This window comes from Silene latifolia, unplaced genomic scaffold (genome assembly GCF_048544455.1).
Source record: "Silene latifolia isolate original U9 population unplaced genomic scaffold, ASM4854445v1 chrun_scaffold_16, whole genome shotgun sequence".
In the NCBI taxonomy this organism is placed as follows: Eukaryota; Viridiplantae; Streptophyta; class Magnoliopsida; order Caryophyllales; family Caryophyllaceae; genus Silene; species Silene latifolia.
In genome coordinates, this window is record NW_027413123.1 from 4,036,494 (window position 1) to 4,060,013 (window position 23,520).

Sequence of the window (23,520 nt, forward strand, 5' to 3'; positions counted from 1 at the left end):
ATTATCCGTTTTAGAAGTATTTTCGACATAAATCGTTTAATCCAATGTAATTATTTTAATTTTCTTTGTTGTATTTATTTTTCTTGTCTTGTATTGTATTGTGTGCCTTCACATGTAATTAAACTTAAATCTCAACTTCGACCCAATTGTATGATAAATTACGTGTTCACCGACTTAGCATTAATTCTCACATGTAAGGATTAATCTAATGGATGTTACATTGCATACATATAATCGACAATATATCGAGTATGGACAATTTTCACTAATCATTAGTAGAGGCCGCTACCGAGGCGGGCGGGATTAGGTGTTCGATCAAAAGAGCTTCCTAATACGTACCCTCACCCCTTACTCCAGATCTCTATGAACATCCGTGTTTATTGGCATCCACGAAAGTCATTCTAGACATAGAATGCTAAGGATAACGAATTCTTGGTGTTCATGTCACTACTTTGTGTCTTGACATGGCACGAGGTATTCGAACGGTTTCCAATTTTCCACAATAATTTGGTGGCGACTCCACAAATGCAAACGCTTGTTCTCCCCAAGCGCCCCTGTGGGCCCATTGTCCACAGTTTGGCGACTCCGCTGGCGATAATACACTTACGTGTAGCCAAAAGGGTGAAACTTGAACAAGGTTAGGGAATAGTTTGTACAAGACGATTGTCGGTTTTCATAACTCGGTCTTCCTAGATCGTTTCATTCGGCCTTCCTAGGCCCAACCCAACCCATTCGACCAATCGTCCTGTCTAAACGGTCCTAATTCTTATTTGGGCCTTGGATGGATAGCGGTTGACGTCATCCATACCATGGTACTTACTCTTGTTTGTATCAAGGACTTTCACTACTTGAGGAAATGGACTAGGAATCGGCCTTACTCTTGTTTGGTACGAGCCTCTCCACAGACTTCGGGTTTGATTGTTCGGTATGGCAACCCACCCTTTAAACCAAAACCCTTCTAAATGCACTCAGCATCCCTTATAATGCTTGTATATTGTTTGTACCATATGTGATCACCATTTTCTAAACGAAACCATGACGATTTTTGTAAAAAACGAAATCCTTCTTTAAAATACAAAATTTCGAAATTGGGCCTAACATTAGCGCAAAATAAGCCTAAACGCTGTGCATATGTCGAGTCAAACTTCGGGCCTAAAACCCATTTCAAAACCAAATACAAAAACAAAAAAAACGTAAAAACAAAAAAGAAACCAAAAAAAAAATCCAAAAAAAAAAACAAAAAAAACAAAATATTTTCTAACATGTAAATGTAAATGTGTGAATTCAATTGGGCTAAGTTAGAGTCAAAGTTAAAACCGACTATGTCCTAGTCGGAACTCTGTTGAGTCATAAACCCGTATTCCTTTACATTTTGAGTCTTTTCAAAATTCAAGTCAAGTCCTAAGGCGTCACGCCGTCATTTGGACTCCCTACCCCAATTCAGTTAGGATCTAAACATTTTCGACACCTCGAGTCACACGTTTCGAGGCTCAACACACGAATCTCAATGGGCCTCATATTTGAGTCTAAACTACAACAGTCTTCTTAACACCTATAAGCAAACCTCGAGTCCAGAATCAACATGTGTCATAAATCCCGTCAATAAGGTCAATCATAAATGTCACTCTGTCAAAGTCAACACTCGAGTCTAAAATTATAGTCAAGCACCGTGCATTCAAACACGAGAAGTCACTCACGACATTTCACGAATTCACAAGTCAAGTCTAGATTTATCGTCTTGTCCCTTCCTTTGTTTGTCGCTATAGTATGCGTGATCCCATGTCAAATCAAGTTGTAATGCGCATCATTTTCTTCTCGGTAGGAATTCCGCAATTTCCAATGAAAGTGTTCAAGAACGTTTATCTGTCGACGTCAAGGAACTAAGTGCTGCAATCATTAAGGTTCAGGCCACCATCGAAGACTTGAGCGCTCGTGTCATCAATATGGAAAATAAGATAGATATGATGAAACCTTTACCATCTTCTCATACCCTAAGGCCAGGGCATAGCTTCAACACGACTCACCCATCTAAGAAGGCCAATGAAGGCAAGGGAGTTAACCTCTTGCAAACTCCACCCAGAAGGCCGGGACGAACTCATAGGGAATTCCATGACCTCAGAACCACATATGAAGTAGCTCTACAAAGACTGATTTGCCAAGGAAAACTTCATCCAATTGGTCCAACCCCAGACCCTGAAAAGATATTCCCTAGATGGAATGGTGATTCATATTGTCAGTACCATAGAGGTAGGGGACACGATACGGAGGAATGCTTTTGTCTAAAGCATATTATTCAGGATATGATCGAGGATTGCAAGCTTCCCGTGCTACCTTCCGCCAAGAAATCTAAGAAGACCGACCCTCTTGGGTCTAATATCATTAAACATGACGAAGAATCATCTCTAGATTGTTCTCATCTCCTCGATCCTTATGACAATAAAGAAATCAATGTCCTCGAAGACGAAGATATCCAAAATGGAATGCTCATGCTTTCCATGGCCTTCGACAACAAATTTTACAAAATAGAGGGAGCTATTAATAGCTTAAACTCTCGACTTTCCAACATTGAAAACCAGTTCGCCGAAATGGGTAAGAAGTTTGATGCCCAACCTCTTAAGATGAAAAGTGTCCAGACAAACCCTCAACTTGACAGTCCTAAGGAGAAAGCAACAAATGGACAATCTATTCTTAGTTATTCTCATCCGGGAATCAAAATTAACAAAGGCAACCTCAGGGACCCTTCGTCAAAGAAACCTAACAACCCTCCGAGGCCATTTACAAAGGCTTCCGAAAATAAGGGCACACCTCCTAGGAAATTTACCGACATTGGTATTAGATACGCTGATGCCTTTCAGAGACTCATGGAACAACGAATGTTGAAGCCTATAGGACCTACGCCTAATCCAGAGAAGAAATCCAAATTCTGGGATGAGAATGCCCACTGCAAATACGATAGAGGCAAAGGGCATGTTACAGAGAAATGTTACAAATTAAAAAATGTCATTCAGGATATGATCGAAAGAGGGAGGTTGTCCCTCTCAACCTTTAACCCACAAGGTAGCTTAGGCGATCCTCATGGATATGCAACTTATCAGGAAACTTTTCTTGACTATTATCTTTTCAGTGTTCCCAATGATGAGGACGAGGTGCTCAAATGGGTGAATGCTCAAAGTCGGATGTCAAAGCCAGTTGATGGAAGAGAAAATGTTCAACCATGGGCCGACGATTACGAGTCTAGATCTAAGATCGAGTCGAAGTCCGGGTCCGAGTCCGAGTCTTAGGCTTTCTATCCCATAATTTTGTCATAGTGTCTTTCTTCGTGTCCATTTCCATTTCTAGTGACAACCTGGGGGCTGTCCCATGAGTCACGTGTCTTCTCGTATACATTCATTACTCATTTCAATAAAAGTACACTTTTCAATCCATATATTCTATCATATCTCTTCCTTTACCTTTTCCTGTGACAACAAGAATTGACTGAGATATTTAAAAATGAACAACAAAAACAACCACACGTTCCAAGTCGATGTGAATGCACTTAAATGATGTTCCATTCTATATTATAGAGGACCTGAAACTCCGTGTTCTTTTCTTACCTATTCCATGTCTGGCAATAGAAACCTTGATATAACCCTATTCTAGGACGAGCATATCTCAAGAGATTCTAGGACGAATCCAGACCGTCTCCCTTGTTGACGATCCATGACGGAAGGCAAGCCCATTCCCCACAATAAACAACCCGTGTTACTAAAAGACCAACCCATTTCACATCAAAGGTGCTAGTATAACCCCAAATCCATGTTATGCAAGCAAATTCAAGACGATATGAGCCACGATCAAAGACAAGGCTCAATCAAGAGAAATGACCAAGGTCAATATCCAATGTCGTAATTATGCCCGTAATCCAAGACAAAAGAGTCAAAATAAGAAGAAGGCTCAATCAAACAAGTCAATATCGAAAGTCACAGTTATCTTCAAAACCGGAATCAAAAATCTGAGCAAGAAGCCGAGATATATTCTAGACCAAGAATCTGAATCTGAATCAAGAACAAGCGTGAAATCAAATACTAAACGGAATACTCCTGAAGTCCATATAGAATCAAGTTACAGTATAGAATCAAGACATCAATGAAGATGGTCAGCTAGCACCCTCATTTAGCCTTTCATACATCACACACCCTAAGTCCTTCTCGAGACCGTTACGGGGAGATAGTTAGGAATTTTGAGAATCTTCTCAAGCTTGTCAAGTATACCCATCCTTTAGGGCCAAGACATGGAAATTTGAACCCACATCATTTTAACCTATCTTTATGTGCTCAGGCTACATCAAGCCAAGAGACTCCCATCTCCAAGCCACATTACAAGCCATAGCCCCATTAAGACTTAACTCCACAAAATCAAGCTCCAGATATTTGTTCATCAAAGCCTCTTATTACTGAGCTCCATATTCCAAATATCCAATCCAGTTTCACCTTGACTCGTACACGGAGTCTTCAAATACTTTGCTAGCCAGAACGGAACATACCCATATTCATCCTTAGGGTCCACTTTTGAGTGTGCTCACACGACAAGGAAATTTTTACAAACTTAATTATACCTCTTTGGTCTATGATCAGAGGGAGTTATCTCAAATTGATTCTTCGAGTCACCAAAGGAATATTACCCTTGTGACCCCTGCACTTTAAGGTCCTAACAACATAGCTTAGGCACACACTTGAACTACGAGCATGGTTTGATTTCACCTCTTCGGGTGGATACGTAGGCAGTCCTTTCTTACACAAGAAGGATACAACCACAACACCCAAATAAATTTAACCAAACCTCAGAACTACGAGCATGGTTTGATTTTACCTCTTCGGGTAGATACGTAGGCAGTCCTCAAGGACACAACCATCTCAACCATCCCAGTTTTCAACCTTCCAACCTCAATTAACATCCCTTCCACAACCAACACCTCTAAACTGGGGGCTCCTTATTGTCGCCCCACCTCTTTTCCACCAAAGTCCAGAGTCATCTTCTCATCCTGGGGGCTTCTCTTCCAAGATTCCACCCTTCATTTATTCCTCTAAGTCTAGCTAGTACTCGGTCCGGATAATGACAAAGGTCTTAGATCGATTCTCTAAGTCATCGTGCCTCAAGAGGGTTCTCTTTTACAGCGAACGGTGGTGAAAGAAGTCATAGTAGACAGATGATCAATGGCTCATGCCTTGCCTTTATATGCCTTCATCATTCTTGCAATTCTTCTACCTTTGGAACTGATATGCAATGTCACCCACACTTGGCTAGGGGTTGCGCATACTTAAACAAAGTCTATCAAAGTCATCCCCGTGTCGCATCAAGTCTAAGTTAGTGTCGTGTCAGTTCAACCTAAGTCTACATTTCACGTCGCGTCCTAGTAGATCTATGTCATGTCAAGTCCTATGTCTAAAGCCCATTGAATATGTATAACGCATTACAAATGACAAACTTCTTTGAACAAGTTTTAAATAACTTTTATAAAGAAACGACTTTTGCAAGCTTATGTGTTCCCTCATTCGAGGTCCATGTGATAATTTCTTACGTGCATATATTAGATTGCATTCTTGTGTGGCTACTAACCATGCAGGTAAATATCAGAAGCAGTACTTTATCAAGACTTCGTTTGCAACAACGAGCGGATTTTATCTGACGATGTTTCGACACACCTCAACAATCCCCCAGCAAGAGTTTACTGTTCTTCTCGAGACATGGAGATTCAACCACAATAATCACCCAACGAGAGTTTGCTTGAGGATAGAGACAGGCAGATTGCCCAAAATCATCGTTTTATTCCCCAATGAGAGTTTGCCTGAGGATAGAGACAGGTAGATACCCCCAGGCGATCCTTCATCCCTTTAAGTAACCCTTTTCAGGATAAACCTTCATATCTTTTAGGTAACCCTTTTCAGGATAAACCCTTCATATCTTTCAGAAACTTACCTTAATCTTTCAGACAACCCTTTAGATAACCTTTGGGATAATCCTTCCTTCAGCCTTCCTCCCTTCAGATAATCCTTTATTTTTTCAGACACTTCAGGATAATCCTTTCAGTAACCTTCAGATAACCACTTTTCAGTTAAGTCCCCTTTCAGTCCTTTAGAGAGAGTTGTCCTTCAGCCTTTCCTTTAGTGAGAGATAGCCTTCAGAGTTAGCCTTCGGAAGTGTTAAGAAGTTTCTTCAGAATCCTTGTGACCCCTAATGCCTTCAGACACCAAGTTATCTTCAGACCAAAGAGTTTTGCCGAAGCGTCTTCAGTCCCGTTTCACCTAGCGGTATCTCAGGTATGGTTTCTTCTTATGGCTGGCGAGCTTCCTTACGTAGTCTAATGGACTTTAAACGACCCTCACCGATAGTCGACAGACTCTAAAATGTTCCCAACGACAGGTCCTTGGCTCAGACCCCTTAAGCCGCCTCGCGTCGCCATAGTCGTCAGGTTGTAATCTTTGATTGACCTAATGGCTAAACTTTGACTTTTGCCTTGTCCAAGCCTCATTCAGAGTGGGGGCTCTGTAGATACCTCATTTCTGCACCTCCCGCCAACCACCCAGTGATGATTGGGCCGCATGTTTGGTACGAGGTATGATTTGTGACAGTTCGTAAGTTTATCGTCTAGTGATCGCTCAAACATTTATGTCTACCTCTTAATTTTCATCTACGTGCCGATACGGTCATTTTGGCAGTAATTAGAGTACATTTGGAGTCCGGGCCTAAAACCGTCTTCATTTTCTGATAACCGTTAAAATGCCGAGTCAGAATGTTCTGGAATGTTCTGGATATTTCTATTCCATATTTTATAAATCTTTTAATCTTTGGCAAATAATTTCCCGTAATATTCACACAAAATATTAAGGAAAACCAAATTATTCCGTTATTCCATAAACTAAACACGTAAACCTTTCTTCCGCAGGGGGAAACCACTTGGGAAAGGACGCAGCAAGTGCTGCGCCTCTTCCAAGAGACGCAGTGTCTGCTGCGCCTCTTCCCAAGTCCTTTTCTGCGTATTTTTCGTTTCTTTTCATATCTTTTCGAGATTCACTTCCAAATTTTCTCCGAAAACCCTATTTCCTCCGCGTGATTAGTATAAATAGGAGCCTTCGGTCTCACATATTTCTCACGTGACTGTCCGCCCTTCTCTTCTCCCTTTCCATTCTAGACCACGTTCTTACTTTTTAGCGCCTACGTGCTTGAACATTCGACCACGTAAGCTCGGATCTTTCTGCGTACCAGCCTCGTTTTGCATGACCAACCAATTTGACCAACTCCACAATAATCAACTTAATCAATCTTAGTCTTTTTCTTCTTACGAGGGCACTTTAGTCGTACATTCGAGTCGAGCATCACTAAACGTTAACTTAGTTCATCTTGTTTCGTCAAACATGTAAGTCTGAGTGTGTAAATCTCTCTTTTATTTATTGTTCTTTATTGTTCTAATCATATTGTAAGATTTATGTCGAAAATACAATTAAAACCGATTTCTAAAACCCTTTGTTTAAACCCTTTTTACGGATTAACAGGAGACAGACGTCGAGAAGGGACGCAGCAATAGCTGCGCCTCTTGGAAAGGACGTAGCACTTGCTGCGCCTCTTCCTGAGGTTGCCGCTGTTCTTGCTTCTCTTCTTCTTCCTTCGTCTTCTGTTGGTTTCGTCCTTTTGTTTTCTCTCGTCTTTGTTTGTTCTTATTTCATTCACATATTAATTTGACATATTGTTCATCATCATTAACATATAATTTATCATTAAATCCCGACTCAAATCCCAAATAACCAATATTTGCAGGTTATCGTCATTAAAGTCAAACCGGGTTGTAGAAATTCGATTCATTCATATTGAGTTTCTGGAATTCGACCCTTTGATATATTCTTACCTGTTTATCATCGTATCCATCATTAATTCGTCATTAATAACCTAATTATTTTGTTTAGTTCATTAATTTTGCTAATTAACCCTTTTTAAACCTTGTATTAATTCGTATTAATCAGTTTTCATCCATGTTTATTGCTTTCATGACCATTAATCACATATAAATAATCTGCTAATCACTTTCACCCGAGTCAAATAGCATAATCAAGCCTAAAAATCACCAATTAACATTAACGATTTGCAATTCCGGCTTCACAGCCAGAACTGAGCCAAGGAACAGACGCGGCCACTGCTGCGCCTCTTCCAGAGGGCGCAGCTCTGCTGCGCCTGTTCCTGGTTGATTTCTGTCTCTGAACTCCCGTCTTGCTTTGACCTAGTTTTAGCTTACGTATTAATTAACTACTATTCATATTATCACCCTTAATTCCTGTTCGTTAATCTGTTTATTTATTTCTTTTCTCAAAATTATCCGTTTTAGAAGTATTTTCGACATAAATCGTTTAATCCAATGTAATTATTTTAATTTTCTTTGTTGTATTATTTTTCTTGTCTTGTATTGTATTGTGTGCCTTCACATGTAATTCAACTTAAATCTCAACTTCGATCCAATTGTATGATAAATTACGTGTTCACCGACTTAGCATTAATTCTCACATGTTAGGATTAATCTAATGGATGTTACATTGCATGCATATAATCGACAATATATCGAGTATGGACAATTTTCCCTAATCATTAGTAGAGGCCGCTATCGAGGCAGGCGGGATTAGGTGTTCGATCAAAATAGTTTCCTAATACGTACCCTCACCCCTTACTCCAGATCTCTGTGAACATCCGTGTTCATTGGCATCCATGAGAGTCATTCTAGACATAGAATGCTAAGGGTAACGAATTCTTGGTGTTCATGTCACTATTTTGTGTCTTGACATAGCACGAGGTATTCGAACGGTTTCCAATTTTCCACAATAAATTGGTGGCGACTCCACAAATGCAAACGCTTGTTCTCCCCAAGCGCCCCCGTGGGCCCATTGTCCACACCTATTCATGCACTTGACAAAAGATCAAATAGTCCTAATGCAAAAATTACAGTAGGACAAGGGAGGAGAACAAACAAGCAACAAATAAAACAACTAAGCCTAGATGAAAACAAATAATCCTATCCAATATTGCCGTCCCCGGCAACGGCGCCAAAAGCTTATTGTGTTTTTTTATTTATAGCTTCGCAAGTGTAGGAATGAGGTTGTAGTCTTGCAAAGGTCGAACCCTAGGGACGGAATTTGGCTCTAGAATTATTTGTCTAAGCTACTAGTTTAGTTCGTTTAAGTGGAATGAGTTGATTTAAACTAACTAAAGAACTAGACTAGAACAACAAAATAAAACGATTAAAAGCTTAAGATGATAAGAACGATGGTTAAGGAACTAGGATGTTGGGTTCACTCAAGTAGGGAAGGGGGGACAAGAACATAAGAAGGCAAAACCGAGAGCATATGCAAGGGAAAGACTTGATCTCTCGATGTGAGATTAACCCCTAAAGTAAGGTTGATTAAGCTCTCACCTAATTAACCCACTCCTGATTTTAGTATGTGATTCCTAATTACTAGTCAAGCTCTCACCCAATAAGTAGAAAGATAGAATAAATGCTCAAATTCTCACCTAAGCATTCTCACAAACACCTTGTGTGCATGATAAAATCAACAAGCATATATTCAATAATTTTATTCTTCCCATGCCTTAATTCTCCCCTATAATCCTACAAGAGTTCCCCCTCCATCCTAGTAAGAAACTACTCACACATATTCATAATAACAAGGATAATAGATGAAGACTTTAGCATGTAACAAGTAAAGGAAAACATGTTTGCAGAGATAACTAATTCAACAACTCAATATGTAAACAATTGAAAGATGAACAATAATAGAGAAGAGATTATACCAATATTGAAGACAAAGTTGCATTCTTTGATTAAATAAAAGAATAATCTTCACCAATCTTCAATTAACAACCCAATACTAAATGTAAACAAATGATAACAACTAATTCTAAGCTAATCTATGAAGTAATTAATATTTGATTAAGGAAAGATTAAAGTTTTGATTAAGGGTTTGCATAAGATTAAGGAAATAATTTCAGATCTAGGGTTGTATCCATAAATGATTAAGAGAGGGGGTATTTATATGTTACACCCAAATTATGATGGAAATTACAAAGAAGGGTAAAATGCGGAAAAGAGATCTCAGCCGGTGGCCAGGCCGGCTGCGAGTCCATTGTAAGAATGAAGCTTAGAAAATGTCATCAGGTGCGTATGGTAGGTGGACCGGCTACCGGTGGTCCACCGGCTGGGAGCTCGTTTGACATTTCCTTCTTCTTTTTGACTTTATGCTTCAGCCTGCATTCCCAGCCGGCCGGCCGGCCGGCTGCCGGTGCCTTGCCCGACTGCGAGTTCGCTGGAACTTCTTCTTAATTCTTCCTTCTTCTTGTGCTCCCAGCCGGCTGGCCGGCTGCCGGTGGCCTGCCCGGCTGGGAGTTCGCTGTAACTTCCTTCTCTTTTCCTTGGTGCTAAGTGTTAGGAGAGTCCCAGCCGGCTGACCGGCAGCCGGCCTACCGCCTGGGAGCTCTTCTCAGCATCTTTTCCTCTTATCTTTATGCTTAGCCTATCAAATCATCTCTCTTCCTCCGATTCCTCTTTTTCCACCTCAAAACCTGCAAGACAGACATAATGTCATAGACTAGGGAATCGGGGTACAAAATGCAATGCAAGATGTATAAAACCGACTCGAATTGAGTGGGAAAGCATGAAAATAAGAGGGAAAGTTGGTGTAAATGAACACTATATCAATGATTAAAACATTGGATGTTGCATTGCATGCATACAATTGACAACATATCAAGTATAGACAACTTCCCTGATAATAAGTAAAGGCCGTCTATCGAGGCGGGTGGGATTAGGTGTTCACGAGCTTCCTAATACGTACCCCCATTCCTTACTCAAGATCTCTGTGAACATCCGTGTTCATTGGCATCACGAGAGTCATTCTAGACATAAAATGCTAAGGGTAACTAATTTTTTAGTGTTCATGTCACTACTTTCTGAATTGACGTGACATGAAGTATTCGAACGGTTCCAATTTTCCATAAAACTGGTGGCGACTCCATAAATGTAGGATTGTTAAACCTTTCACTGGTTTCAATGCCTTTCAAATCGGTAACGGCACATGACGTGCCTCGGCCTCGCGCCGGAGTTCCGTGGGAGAAGTGTCGCCACCTTGAAACCAACACGCGAATGCGCGCGGCACGAGTGGCTTTGTCCACACTCGGGCGCCCCTGCTTTGAATGCAGCACTGAATTTCCTAGCATTCCGCCATAATCAACATCTCCATCTTTAGACTTTGCACCCAGTGCACCAATTCGATGTCCCAAATCCTCACGGTAGCTCAACCTGTCATCCCCTAAAGAAAGAGAAACAAAATAATGGTCCTCTATCTTGCTCCTAACATGCGGCAGAGGTGTCACAGTAATAGCAAAACATGACTCAACTACATGAATATTTGTTACCCTATCAGACTCTACATGTAATACCCGTGATTTTGCTAGGCGTTTAACTAAGGGTTCTGTTAGGCGTGAGGTGTTTTAGCCGATCAACTGGGGTTGTGTGTCGATCGATTGGTTGAGAGTGTCAAAGATTGGAGTATGGTTTTTAGTCGATCGACTATGTTGCACAGTCGATCGACTAAGTTGTCAGTCGATTGACTGGGTCTGTGTGTCGATCGATTAAGCTGGAGTACAATTATCGCGTTTTAGTCGACCGAGTGGTCAAGTCACTCGGTCGACTAAGTCAGTGTTACATCAGCGCGTTATAGATGTCAGATCCTATTATTATTCTATTCTATACTAACTTAACCCTAAGCCTATATATATACCTAGCCTCCATCATCATAATACACTTTTGTTTGTTATAAACATAAACATATATACACACACACACATACGTATACCGAGAGAGCGAAGAGAAGGAAGAGGCGCGTGAATCGGGATATCGCAAACAAGTTCATTTATTTTGTTGCTCGGAGTTTGTAGAGGAGCGGTTCTAGTTCCTGCTTGCTTTTATATTGCGGATTTGCTACAAGTAGGCATATCCTACCCGCCTTCTTTATATGTTGTTGTTTTTATAAATCGTTTGCGAATTGGGTAGATGCGAGTTGTTGCAGGTAATGGTACGTGTGACATTTTAGTCGATGAACATGAATGTATAGTCGATCGACTGAAACGACCGCCCAACGAGTCTTCTGTTGTTGTATACTATTTACATTTTGAGCTACCGATGTTTCGTGAACGTGTTTATATTCTATTGCTATGATTATGAGGCGTGGTGACTAGGAAGATGTGCCAGTGTATAATGTTATGAGGCACGGTGACCAGGGAGTTGTGCCATGGCGTTGATATTGTGTTGTGTTGAGACGGTACGGTGACCAGGGAGTTGTGCCGTACTTGCTGACGTAGGGGTGACGGTTGGCTCGTATAAGACGGGAGGCCGGTCACCCAATGATTGTGTTTGGTATTCTTTGGTTGCAGCAATATTCATTCCCTTATCAGTTTTATTGGATTCTTTATTATTATTGGTATGTTTGTTTATATCGCTACTCAACCTGTGGTTGACGTGTGTTCTCTTATGTCAAAATTTTCACCTATTTTTGGGGTCTCCTGTGTTGATCCATTCAATGATTTCCACTTGAATGGGGAGAAGTTAATAAACCGGGTTCAGATTTGTAGCTGTTGTGATTGCTGTGCTGGGAAGTTGGACGCGTGACGGGAATTGAGGCCGAGTCTAGTATCACCAGGAATTAGATTATACGATAAACTACTATGACATTCATATTATTAAGCAACTCAGTTGTATCTTTTCTTTCGACAGTTGACTTAAAGTACTATAATGGTTGTCTTGAGATAGTTAAATATTTAAGAAGCAAATTTACTTAAAGTACTTTTGAATTGTTTAATTTGATATTCATTGCCTCGGGAAACTGAGATGGTAACAATTCCATTTAATCGGGAATGTTTTTCTATAGGCTCTTGCTTAAATGGGGGTGTTACAAAGTGGTATCAGAGCGGACGATCCTAAGGGCCTAAACAAATGGACCAAATGAACATAGGATGAGTCTGAATAAAAATGAACACCGAGTATAAACTATCAGGAGCCCCCTTATCTCGGTTAGGGAGACGTCCTTAATTTGAGTTAAGGCTCTATTAGTTTTGAACCGGACACTGCGGTGAGAATTAAGGAGCGTGGGTAGATAGAGTGGATGCTATGTGGTAGTTGTAATGTAAAGTGTATGGTTTACGAGCATGATATGTGATACATTGAGATTTTGGAACTTTTGTGTAGTAGGCTATGTTAATGGTAGGAAAAGAGGAAGTATGTTGTAGTGAAGCTATGATGGTGAATGAAAAGAGACGTGTACGTTGTGGGGAATTGGGAAAGAATGTTATAATGCAATAAAGGGAAAATTTATTACTTTGTGGCAACATGATGAAATGATGAACTGATTTACGAAGCTGAGTTTATGGTTTTATTAACATGTGTTTATAAGATTATATGACATTTTATGCTTCTAATTTATGAGAAATTATGAGTTTTGCATAAAATTTCAACAATTACAAGTATAAAGACTAAAACGAGAATTGGGAGGCTCAAGTCGATCGACTTGGCATGTAAGTTGATCGACCTAGGGTTGAGTTATCCGACCTAGTGCACTGGTCGATCAAACTGAGTCTGTACTTTGCTTCTAACAATATCACAAATGCAACGGCATCGAAAAATGAAGCGGTTTAGGCTTTTGAATCACTTGATTTGGAGTCCAGATGAGTAAATAGCGTCCGTTTTACAATTTTAGCTTTGTAAGTGTCTATACTATGTGTAAGACAGTTTTTTTGGTAACGAGAAACATCTCTCATTAGCAGCCAATGTGTAAGACAATTATTTATATTGTTTATGCGTATCATAGCCATGAGTATAACATGTATATCTGTCAAGACTTGGATTATGTTATATATTTTAAATATCACACTTGATACTGGATGTTTTCTATTGCTGGTTTGCTTGAGCATGTTGTTAATCATGATAAGAATAGTATTTGTGCTACCAATTAATTTGTTGCATCATGAGCTAAGTATGTATGATTGTTCCAAGTGTGTTGCATACGAAGTTAAAAATGTTATTAATATGAAATTTGAAGGAACTGGGTGAATATGACATGAAATATGTTAAGGATAAATGAAATATGTAAATTGGTATGTAATTAGTAGTTTACGTTTAGTAATTTGACTAACTATATGTGATGGCATGATAACGATGCTTACCGGTATGTATGCGCGACTTCAAATTTCAGAATGACATGAATGTTGAACTTGATATGTGATGATTAGAAGTCCGATAAGTCAGGACATCAAGTTAAATTAAACATGTGTATAATGAAAAAGTTAACATGAGTACTAACCATTTGAGCATAGATATTAAGTGCCAGATAAAAGGGTGCATATGTGTTATAGTAAAGTATGTAATATGGCAGTATACAATAAAGTTGTAACTACCTTGTATAATAAGTCGACGATATGTGATATTTTATATTTGTTGCCTGTAATATCTATATATTAACATGAAGTAGTTAAGAAGCGTGAAATGTGGTGGAAATATGTTTGTTAAGATCATTGATGCATATGTAAATTTCCGTTATCAATAGTCCTTTGTATTCTTAAGTTAATTGCTTTTGTTATGAACGATTATTTAGTAAATGAGTTGAAACCGATAGATTTATTTTGTACAACCGTTCTAAGTTGGTGACCTATCTCATATTGACTATATGTTTTAATTTCTATATCTACGAGTTCGGTCGAGTTTCAAATGTTAATCTAGTATAATAAATTTTGGGAAATTTTGTTGTAAAACTCTGAATTTGATTCAATCAAACTCTGGGTACTTGTCTTTCCTTTGAAAATTTAAATCATATGTTTTGCCGAAGGGTTCCTATGTATATGTATCTATTTTCAAATGAATGTTATAGTCATGTTAATTGTATTTGAATATGATGTGTAAATCTAGGTTGTCTTGGGAGGAGTTCTGACGTTTGAGTAATTGTCCTTTACTAACAGGTGGATAGGAATAAAAGTGTAAGTGGGTTCATGTATTGAAAAACATGAGTTGAGACCTAAACTTTCGTATTGTTTAAAATTGAATTGATTTAAATTAGTTTAGATATGTGATAATTTAAGACCTGGATTTTTTTTATGTGGTTAAAGTATACAACTTTGGTTCTGGTATGATAATACGAGTTATTGATAGGATATTTTACTATATACTAAGCGGTTTATAATGTAGGAAACGATTAGGAATCAAGTGTCTTAATAGTATTGGTTCACAACATTCAATGAGTTAGATAAATTAAAACAGTGGTCGAAGGAATGGTGTTATGAGTTATGGGTTAACAAGTTCTTGTCATGTTAGGTTACAGTTGTAAGGTCAAGTGATTCTATGATAAGACTGGTGTACGGTAAGTTGGTGCAAATCGTTAACATTCTAAGACTTGATTAAGTTGAATTATATATGAACGTTAAGAATTGGCAATGTGATTTAATGACTAGCGTAAGTTTTATACAAACATGGTAGTCTGGAATGTCAGATAGTGTCTTGTAAATTTATTTCAAGGCTTGGATATTGTTAATGTCATTTCTGCGATTAAGACTACCCTTATCATCAATTTATGTAATATTCATCTGTGTTATATATGTATTAATGAATGATCTGAGTCAATAGTATGAATGATTTTATGTTAATTATGATCTTAGTAATCATGCATTCGTCGTTCCGTAGTTCAGTAAAGGGGACTCGGTACCTTTTAATACGATGACCGATGTGAATTGATGTCCAGTAGATTAAGGGTTAACATGAGATAATTAGTTGAGGAATTGGAGTACTTTCTAAAGAATTATTTGAAACATGATATTTTGAATATACTGCATCAATATTTGTGTTTGAAGATGATTATATACACACCTTTTCTGCTCTAATTTGGTCGTATTGGTGTTCTTTTATGCAAACGATTTTGAGATAAACCTGAAAAATAGTAACATGATCACAATATAAAGAGATGTGATAAGTGTTGAATGCGGCATCTGTGCTTCGTTTAGATTGAAATCTGTTTTGGTGCATCTGTGTAAAATGATTTGGTTATACTAGAGTAAAATATATTTGTTAAATTGTTTTGTTTAGGATGTGAAATTATTGTGGTACTAGACTGATAGATAATATAAGAGTTGATCTATCTAAATTATATTTAGTTAATAATGCAATGTATCAATGTCAGGCCTTGTTAATTTGCTTGTGTAACTGATAAGTATTGTCAATTTAACAATTTTGTTAGCCTAAGTCACGAATAACCACTTGTACCTATAGAAGTTTAAAGAGTATGGTATGGTTAATCGCATGTATAGGATGTTTGAAAATACGATTTATATTTATTAGCTTATTGCGAACATGGAAGTTGACACTATGATAATATGTGTTGAGATAACCAAATTTGTGGGTGAGTAAGTTGGAACGATCTTTTGTTAAGCCGAAATTGAGTTTGTACTGTTAGGACATCATACCTAAGTAGTTGGAAGTTATGAGATTACCATGGCTGATTATGAATATTGAGGAGATTGGAGACCAGTTGGGATTGGAATAAAACTATTGTTGTGATACATAGCATGTGTCCCCATCTTAACCATCCCTTGTTATATGAGGCTTACTATGGTGACAACAAATTCGAACTAAGTATTAGATAGGAGTATTTTATGAAACCAGGACTTTCCTTGTAGTATTTTTGTGTCATAGGTGAAATTTTTATGTTTGGCGTGTCATGTGATTTGAGTCATACACGGTAATTTTATGAGCAATGCATGATACAAAATTTTTAATGTATGGTGGCATTATAGATAATGACTAAATGATTGGATGATGTTGTGTGATCGTATTGTCAATCTTGCAGTGGCTACCACAATTTTGCTACCTATTGTGACTTTGTTTACGTCATTTGATGGATTCTTAACGTAGTGTTGTAGTGGTTTTTTCAATATCCTCATTTATTTGTTCAGGTACAAGTTAGGTTACGAGGACGTAATCTTATTTTTACGGGGGTAGAATGTAACAATGCCGAATAATATCCAAAAGATATTAGTATATATGTGTGGACGTGCGCCCACCTGCGTATGCCCAGCCGATCTGCGAACAATGGCAGCGGTCTCTTGAAAGCCACGCTCGGCGGCGTAAAAAATGCTTTCGACCGGATCGTTTTAGATTGGTCGGTTTCGTCTCGGTAAGGGTCTCGAAACGATTAGAGATGTTCAGAGTCGCCACCAAGCATTTGTGGGATGCTTGGAACCCGTTCGAATTCAGTTTATACCTCGGTCAAACGAAGCAGAAAGCAGTGTTTGACATAGGTACTAAAGATAAGGAATCGTCCCTCTTTAGCATCCTATCTCTCGAATGACTCTCGTACGCCCTGGATAAGGTCGTCTACTATCCAAAGTTTCTGAGTAAGAGGTGAAGGTACGTATTGGGAAGCCCTTTAATCAGACACCCAATCCCGCCCGCGGTAGCGCCCTCTACCGATCGATGTTGGTTGGTTGAATGCAAAAGTTGATAAAACGGTTTAAATGCACGAATGCGCATCCAATAATTTAAACCTAACATGTGAGAGCTTTCTAAGTCAGTTTGATTTAATCCACGTATCAAGTATAAGATGTCGAGTTGGATTTATGGTTGATATGCATACAAGAAATTAAACATTCATTTACCAAATTAGGTTTATGGTGTATAACGTGATCCATTTGTCTTAATAAGGCGTTTTGCAAATACGGTTTTCGGATGAGCAAGTTAGTCGTTTGATCCGTCCTATATCCAGTTTAGCCGGAGTCAGGATCGTCCTAGACTAATGCTGGAAGGGGAACAGACCCTGCACCAGGCAGCCAGATGAGGCGCGAGCCTATTGGCGATGTAAGGGGGTCTCCCCTGGTTTGAAAATAGGAAAAGAAATGACCTGTTTCGGCGCGGGTCAATCAACGGTATAAGACGCATTCTGACCATTGAAAAACGTATATAAAACGTATTGAAAATGGGTATTTGGACCCGTTTTGGTTTGAAAGTACCGTTTAGGTCGTATTTTTGTTGATTTGAGGAACGAGACTTGAATAATCATCATTGTTTTGATGATATTCGATGTCGGATTCGACTTTATAAGCTTGACATGAATAGTTTTGAAAATAATTATGAACTAATTGTTTTAGGTTCATTTGAATATAATTAGTCGATACTCATCATCGTACTCGGGTTAAAATCCGACATGGTATGTAGAACCAAGGATGACTTTGTGTTGGTGACTAATACATTTATTTTGGAAATGTAAAGAAATGAAATAAAAGGCTTTAAAATACCTTTTAAATGTAATTAACCAAATATTATCACCGAAACACGGATTAAACCGTCAGGGTATTAAGAACCAAGGGTGAAAAATGTTTTATGGTTAAAAACTTGTAAAAGAAAATAAAATGGGTTTGAAAATATTTGAAATGGTAAAAACCGTTTACAAATATGAAAATAGATTAAAGAGGAAAGACGAGAACAAACACAGTTGAGTCTGACATGGATACCCCATTGAGGCGCGAGCCTCTGTGCATAACAAGGGGCTTTTGTCTGAGGCCAAAACTCAATTTTGGCTCGTCTAACCTATATTTGGATCGTTTTATGCGTGATTTAGCATATTGTAGTCATGAAACCAGTAAAGACACGATAAAAGAAGGATTTTTACACCCTCATACTTACATGCTTGGTTATGGCGAGAAACCGACGTAAGTGTATCAACTCGTTTGGTCGGAAAAGACTCTGTTTAAAACCGTTTTAGTAAGTAAAAAGAGTGTTTTATTAAGTTTAGTTATGGTGTAGTGGTTGAAATGGTCGGTCAAGTTATTTAATGTACGATGACGGTAACAAACAATGTGTAAGGCTTGTATTTACGATCGGTAGGTCGTAAATACGTGTCGGATTGTGACTTAGGAAGTCGAGTCTAGAATTTTAAGGGAGAAAGAGGGGGCGGACACTCGCGTGAGTTCTCAAATGGGGGCATTTGAGGGGTATTTATAGGAAAATGAGTGGTTGTGTGAGTTTTTAGCGACGTAGCCACCTGGGCTGCTCAAAGAGGCACGAGCCACGTCGCGGGTCTTCAAGGTGTCTTGTCGCTTTCACACAAATACAATAATGATTTGTTCTATCCTAGGATTTGTATGCACATGTTAGGTACTTGACCATTCATGATCTCGGGAAATCTTAACATGGAAGCATTTGAATGGTTGTTTTTTGTGTTTGACTCGGTTTGACTCGTTATTGGAGTCGGGATTTGAATTTTTGAGTCGGTTTTTGGTCCGATGTCGGTTTTGACTCTAGTTAGTGTCATTGTGACCCCGTCGTCATACATTAAACACTACAGGTACTTTTGAAAAGTTTTGAAATGTTTTATATTCAAAATCGTTTTAAGTTTTCCGACGTAAAGTTGTACACGAACTGTCGATCAAACGCCGCGATTCCAAAGCATGTTGTGGTCCGATAATCATCGGGTGTTTGTTGGAGTCTCAGCAGATACTGGGTATCTACTGAGCCCCGACTTTGATTGAGGGTTGGACAGGGCAAAAGTCAAAGTAGAGCCCCCAGGTCAATCGAAGATTATAACCTGGGTACGAGCCAATGACCTGTCGTCGGGAACAGTTTAGAGTCTGTCGACTGTCCTTGCGGGTCATTTAAAGTGTGTTAGACTACGTACAAAGGCTCGCCAGCCACAAGAAGGAGTCATACCTATGGCATCTTCGGATATGTCCTTACGTGTTTGCGCACAAAGGCTCGCCAGCTATGGTGCGTACATGAGGAGGGCTTTCCAGCCGCGGCGCGTAGTAAGGCTCGCCAGCAATGGGGCGTATATAAGGAGGGCTCGCCAGCCGCGATGCATTGTAAGGCTCGCCAGCCATGATGCGTATATGAGGAGGGCTCGCCAGCCGAGATGCGTTGTAAGGCTCGCCAGCCATGGGGCGTATATGAGGAGGGCTCGCCAGCCGCGATACGTTGTAAGGCTCGCCAGCCATGGGGCGTATATGTGGAGGGTTCGCCAGCCACGATGCGTTGTAAGGCTCGCCAACCATGGGGCGTATATGAGGAGGGCTCGCCAGCCGCGATGCGTAGTAAGGCTCGCCAGCCTTGGGGCGTATATGAGGAGGGCTCGCCAGCCGCGTTGTAAGGCTCGCCAGCCATAGGGCGTATATGAGGAAGGCTTGCCAACCGCGATGCGTTGTAAGGCTCGCCAGCCATAGGGCATATATGAAGAGGGCTCTGATACCTATCGAAGTAAGTAACAAAAATAATATTTATACAACCAAACTACTACTAGCAAGTGGTAGTAAGGGTCGATCCGCAGGGAGGTAGGGAATTCTAATTGTTTTAATTTTAGTCTATGAATTTCTGGGGGTTTTGGATTAAAGTTTATCTAAGTGTAAAATGCAAAAATAAATAGGCAAAGAATAAAATTTAGAGTAAGCAAATGATAAAAGAAGAGCTAAGACGGTCGGTTCACTATAGCTGCGATGACACATAATCCTAGGTAACTTCAAAATACGGTCGCGAAGGATAGGAAAAACAAGTCCTCTCGGTCCATGTTAAAGGGTAGCTACCTCTCGGCCTATGCTACTAATCCCTAAGTCTCATTAATACTAACTCTCGTTCTTGATTAATGATTCCTAATGCAAACTAAATCACGTTATCTCTCGATCTTAGCAATTTAGTCGTTTTAATTCGTTAATTATTGTCCATTCCTATCTCTCGATCTATGGGATGGTCAAGTTTGAGCAACTATCAAGTCTCCTGTCGGTCTCATTGAAAGATAAAGCACTTAACGAAACAAACAAAGCAAAACCAGAAGCGTAACCAGTCGATCGACCATGGGTACCGGTCGATCGACCATACAGTGAGTCAAAATCGCCTATAATTAATGTCATCTACGCTATAGCTCCCCTACATCTTAGCGGGGTTGATTTAGCTACTCATAATAACCATAATAACTACAAATTCGTAAAAGCTCTAAAGAAAGACATGATCGAATAATTATAACAATAATAACGCATAAACTAATCTAGGGTTCAAGGGATCTAAACTAGCAATTTCTAAACTAATAAAACAGTAAAGCAAACTGAATTAAAGGAACAAGAATTACCGGAAATCAAAGGGGAATGAACAAATCCGTAATAAGAACTTTATTGATAAAGATTGATTGTGAATGAACCCTAAAGTAAAGTAGTATGAAAAACTAGATGAAACTAAGCTTATTAAATCAATAAATACAAGGTAGGCAGGGGTTACGTTAAATAGGAATGTCACGTAACTCTTATTCTTAAAACCTAATTACATTGGGCTTCGGAATTCCAACTTTAATTTGCGCATCAGAGTCGTGGGGTGGTCGATCGACCACTGGGAACAGTCGATCGACCACAGGCGTTGTACAGGAATGCATTCTGACGAATTCTGCAGCGCGCACCGATCTTAAAACAGCTGCCATTTCTTCGTTACTTGGTCAAATCAGGCGTTCTACGCGGCGTTGGAAATCTAAGAGGATAAGATTTCAGCTCCAATTAGAATCACTCGATTATCAGCTATAGAACTCGAGATATTGCTATCTGAAGCAGCCTGCAATGTCGAGAAGCATTCTAACAGTCTATAGACCATGTAGGTCAGTCTATAGACCACTGTAGCTGGTAATCCGCTTCTACAACTCTCGCAAATATGTCTTTCAGGCCTTGAAATGCGCACCAAGTTCGCTTTCCGAGTCACTACTCCATGTCAAATGTAATGCTAAGTACTTAGGGACGGATTCGGCTCGATTTCCGCTGGATTCTTCACATTTCTGCAATATTATACAAAAACACGAAAGTAGACGAAAATAGGGAAAATAGTAGCATAAACTACATAATTGAGCTCTGAAATGCGTGTAAAATAGGGTGTAAAATATCATATAAATGACACGCATCAAACTTCCCCAAACCAAACCCTTGCTTGTCCCCAAGCAAGAACTAGACTCGATCGTAGAACCTAGTGGAACGAGTTCAATCTCAGAGCGAAATGCAACAAGTAAAGCCTAAACCAATTTAATGCACAACTAACAATCAATTAGCATTGTGAATCATGCAAACGAGTTATGAAGTCGTCAAAAAAAACTGCTGAACCGTCAACTATAGAGACTTATCATCACGGACTCTCACGGGTCGCTCATATCACACATAAGCATAGGTGAATATATGTAAAAGATAGAAAGAATTCATTTTGTAGTGACACTCACCTAACTACGACCTATAAAAACATGCCTGCAATCTAATATGAAAATAATCTCTACAACCGTACATATGCATTCTAACCAACAAATGACCATGACACATGCCGAGGTAAATATGGATATGTGAGGTAATGGGTAAGAAGAGGCAAAAATGAATTTGGATAAGAGGAGTTAAAGCCAAGCTAGTAACTACAAGTCCAAATTATAGCAACATCCAACTTCTTGCTCCAGATAAATCAATACAAAACGGTGCTAATGAGTAGCACAATCTCACAATCTCCACAAAAAGTTAACTCCCCAAATGATAATAATGAAGCATGGGAGCAAAAATCGCCATTTGATAAAGACTTTGAATTATGCGATTTTGATTTTTTTTCTTTTTTTTTCTTCCTTCTTTTCATTTTTTTCTTTTTTCGTTTTTTTTTCTGTTCTATTTTCTCTTCCTTTCTTTCCTCCTTTCAACATTCCACCAACCTTCTCATACAGAGCAATATAACCAAGATGTAATAAACACATTCCCACAACTACCAATACTAGCTCAGATAGGGTAGGCTAAATAATGGTATGTAGCTTATGGGACGAAAAGGCAAATTTGGCAATGTGAGGCTTATGGGTAAAATGAGAAAAGGGGACCTCTACCACATGTGTCAACAAACCACAAACCGAATGCATATGGGTATTAAGCAGATTAAGTTCATATTTATGCATATTGATGTAACATATCTTATAAGGAGTAACTACTCACATCCTAAATAAACTGGTCATAAATGTCACCAGTTATAAGCTCTAAATCTCAAAATATAATGTAGTTTGCCAAAAATTTAAGTCAAGTCTCAAGTTCAGCAAGAAATTTAATGAAAACTCGTAGACTATGCATATATGATTCTACTAATAACATGTCAGTTAGCAAGGCTTAGGCATAAACAGCTGCAAATGCAATGTCATCATTGAAATACTACCGTTCCGACTTGACCTATATGCTAAAATAAACGTGCAATTTTTTGAATTTTTTTCAAATTTTCCAATTTTTTTGAATTTTTCAGTATAAATAGGAAATGAAATAAACAATGCAAACTGAAATAAACGTGAGACAGAATTGCAATAAAACATATGAATGCAACGCAAAACCCTTCCCCAAACCAAATCACACAATGTCCCCATTGTGCAAAATCATATAGTGAAATAAAAGGGAAATGGGAGTTGCGGAATTATAACTAAAATTGACATAGAAGAAGGACTCGGAAACTCA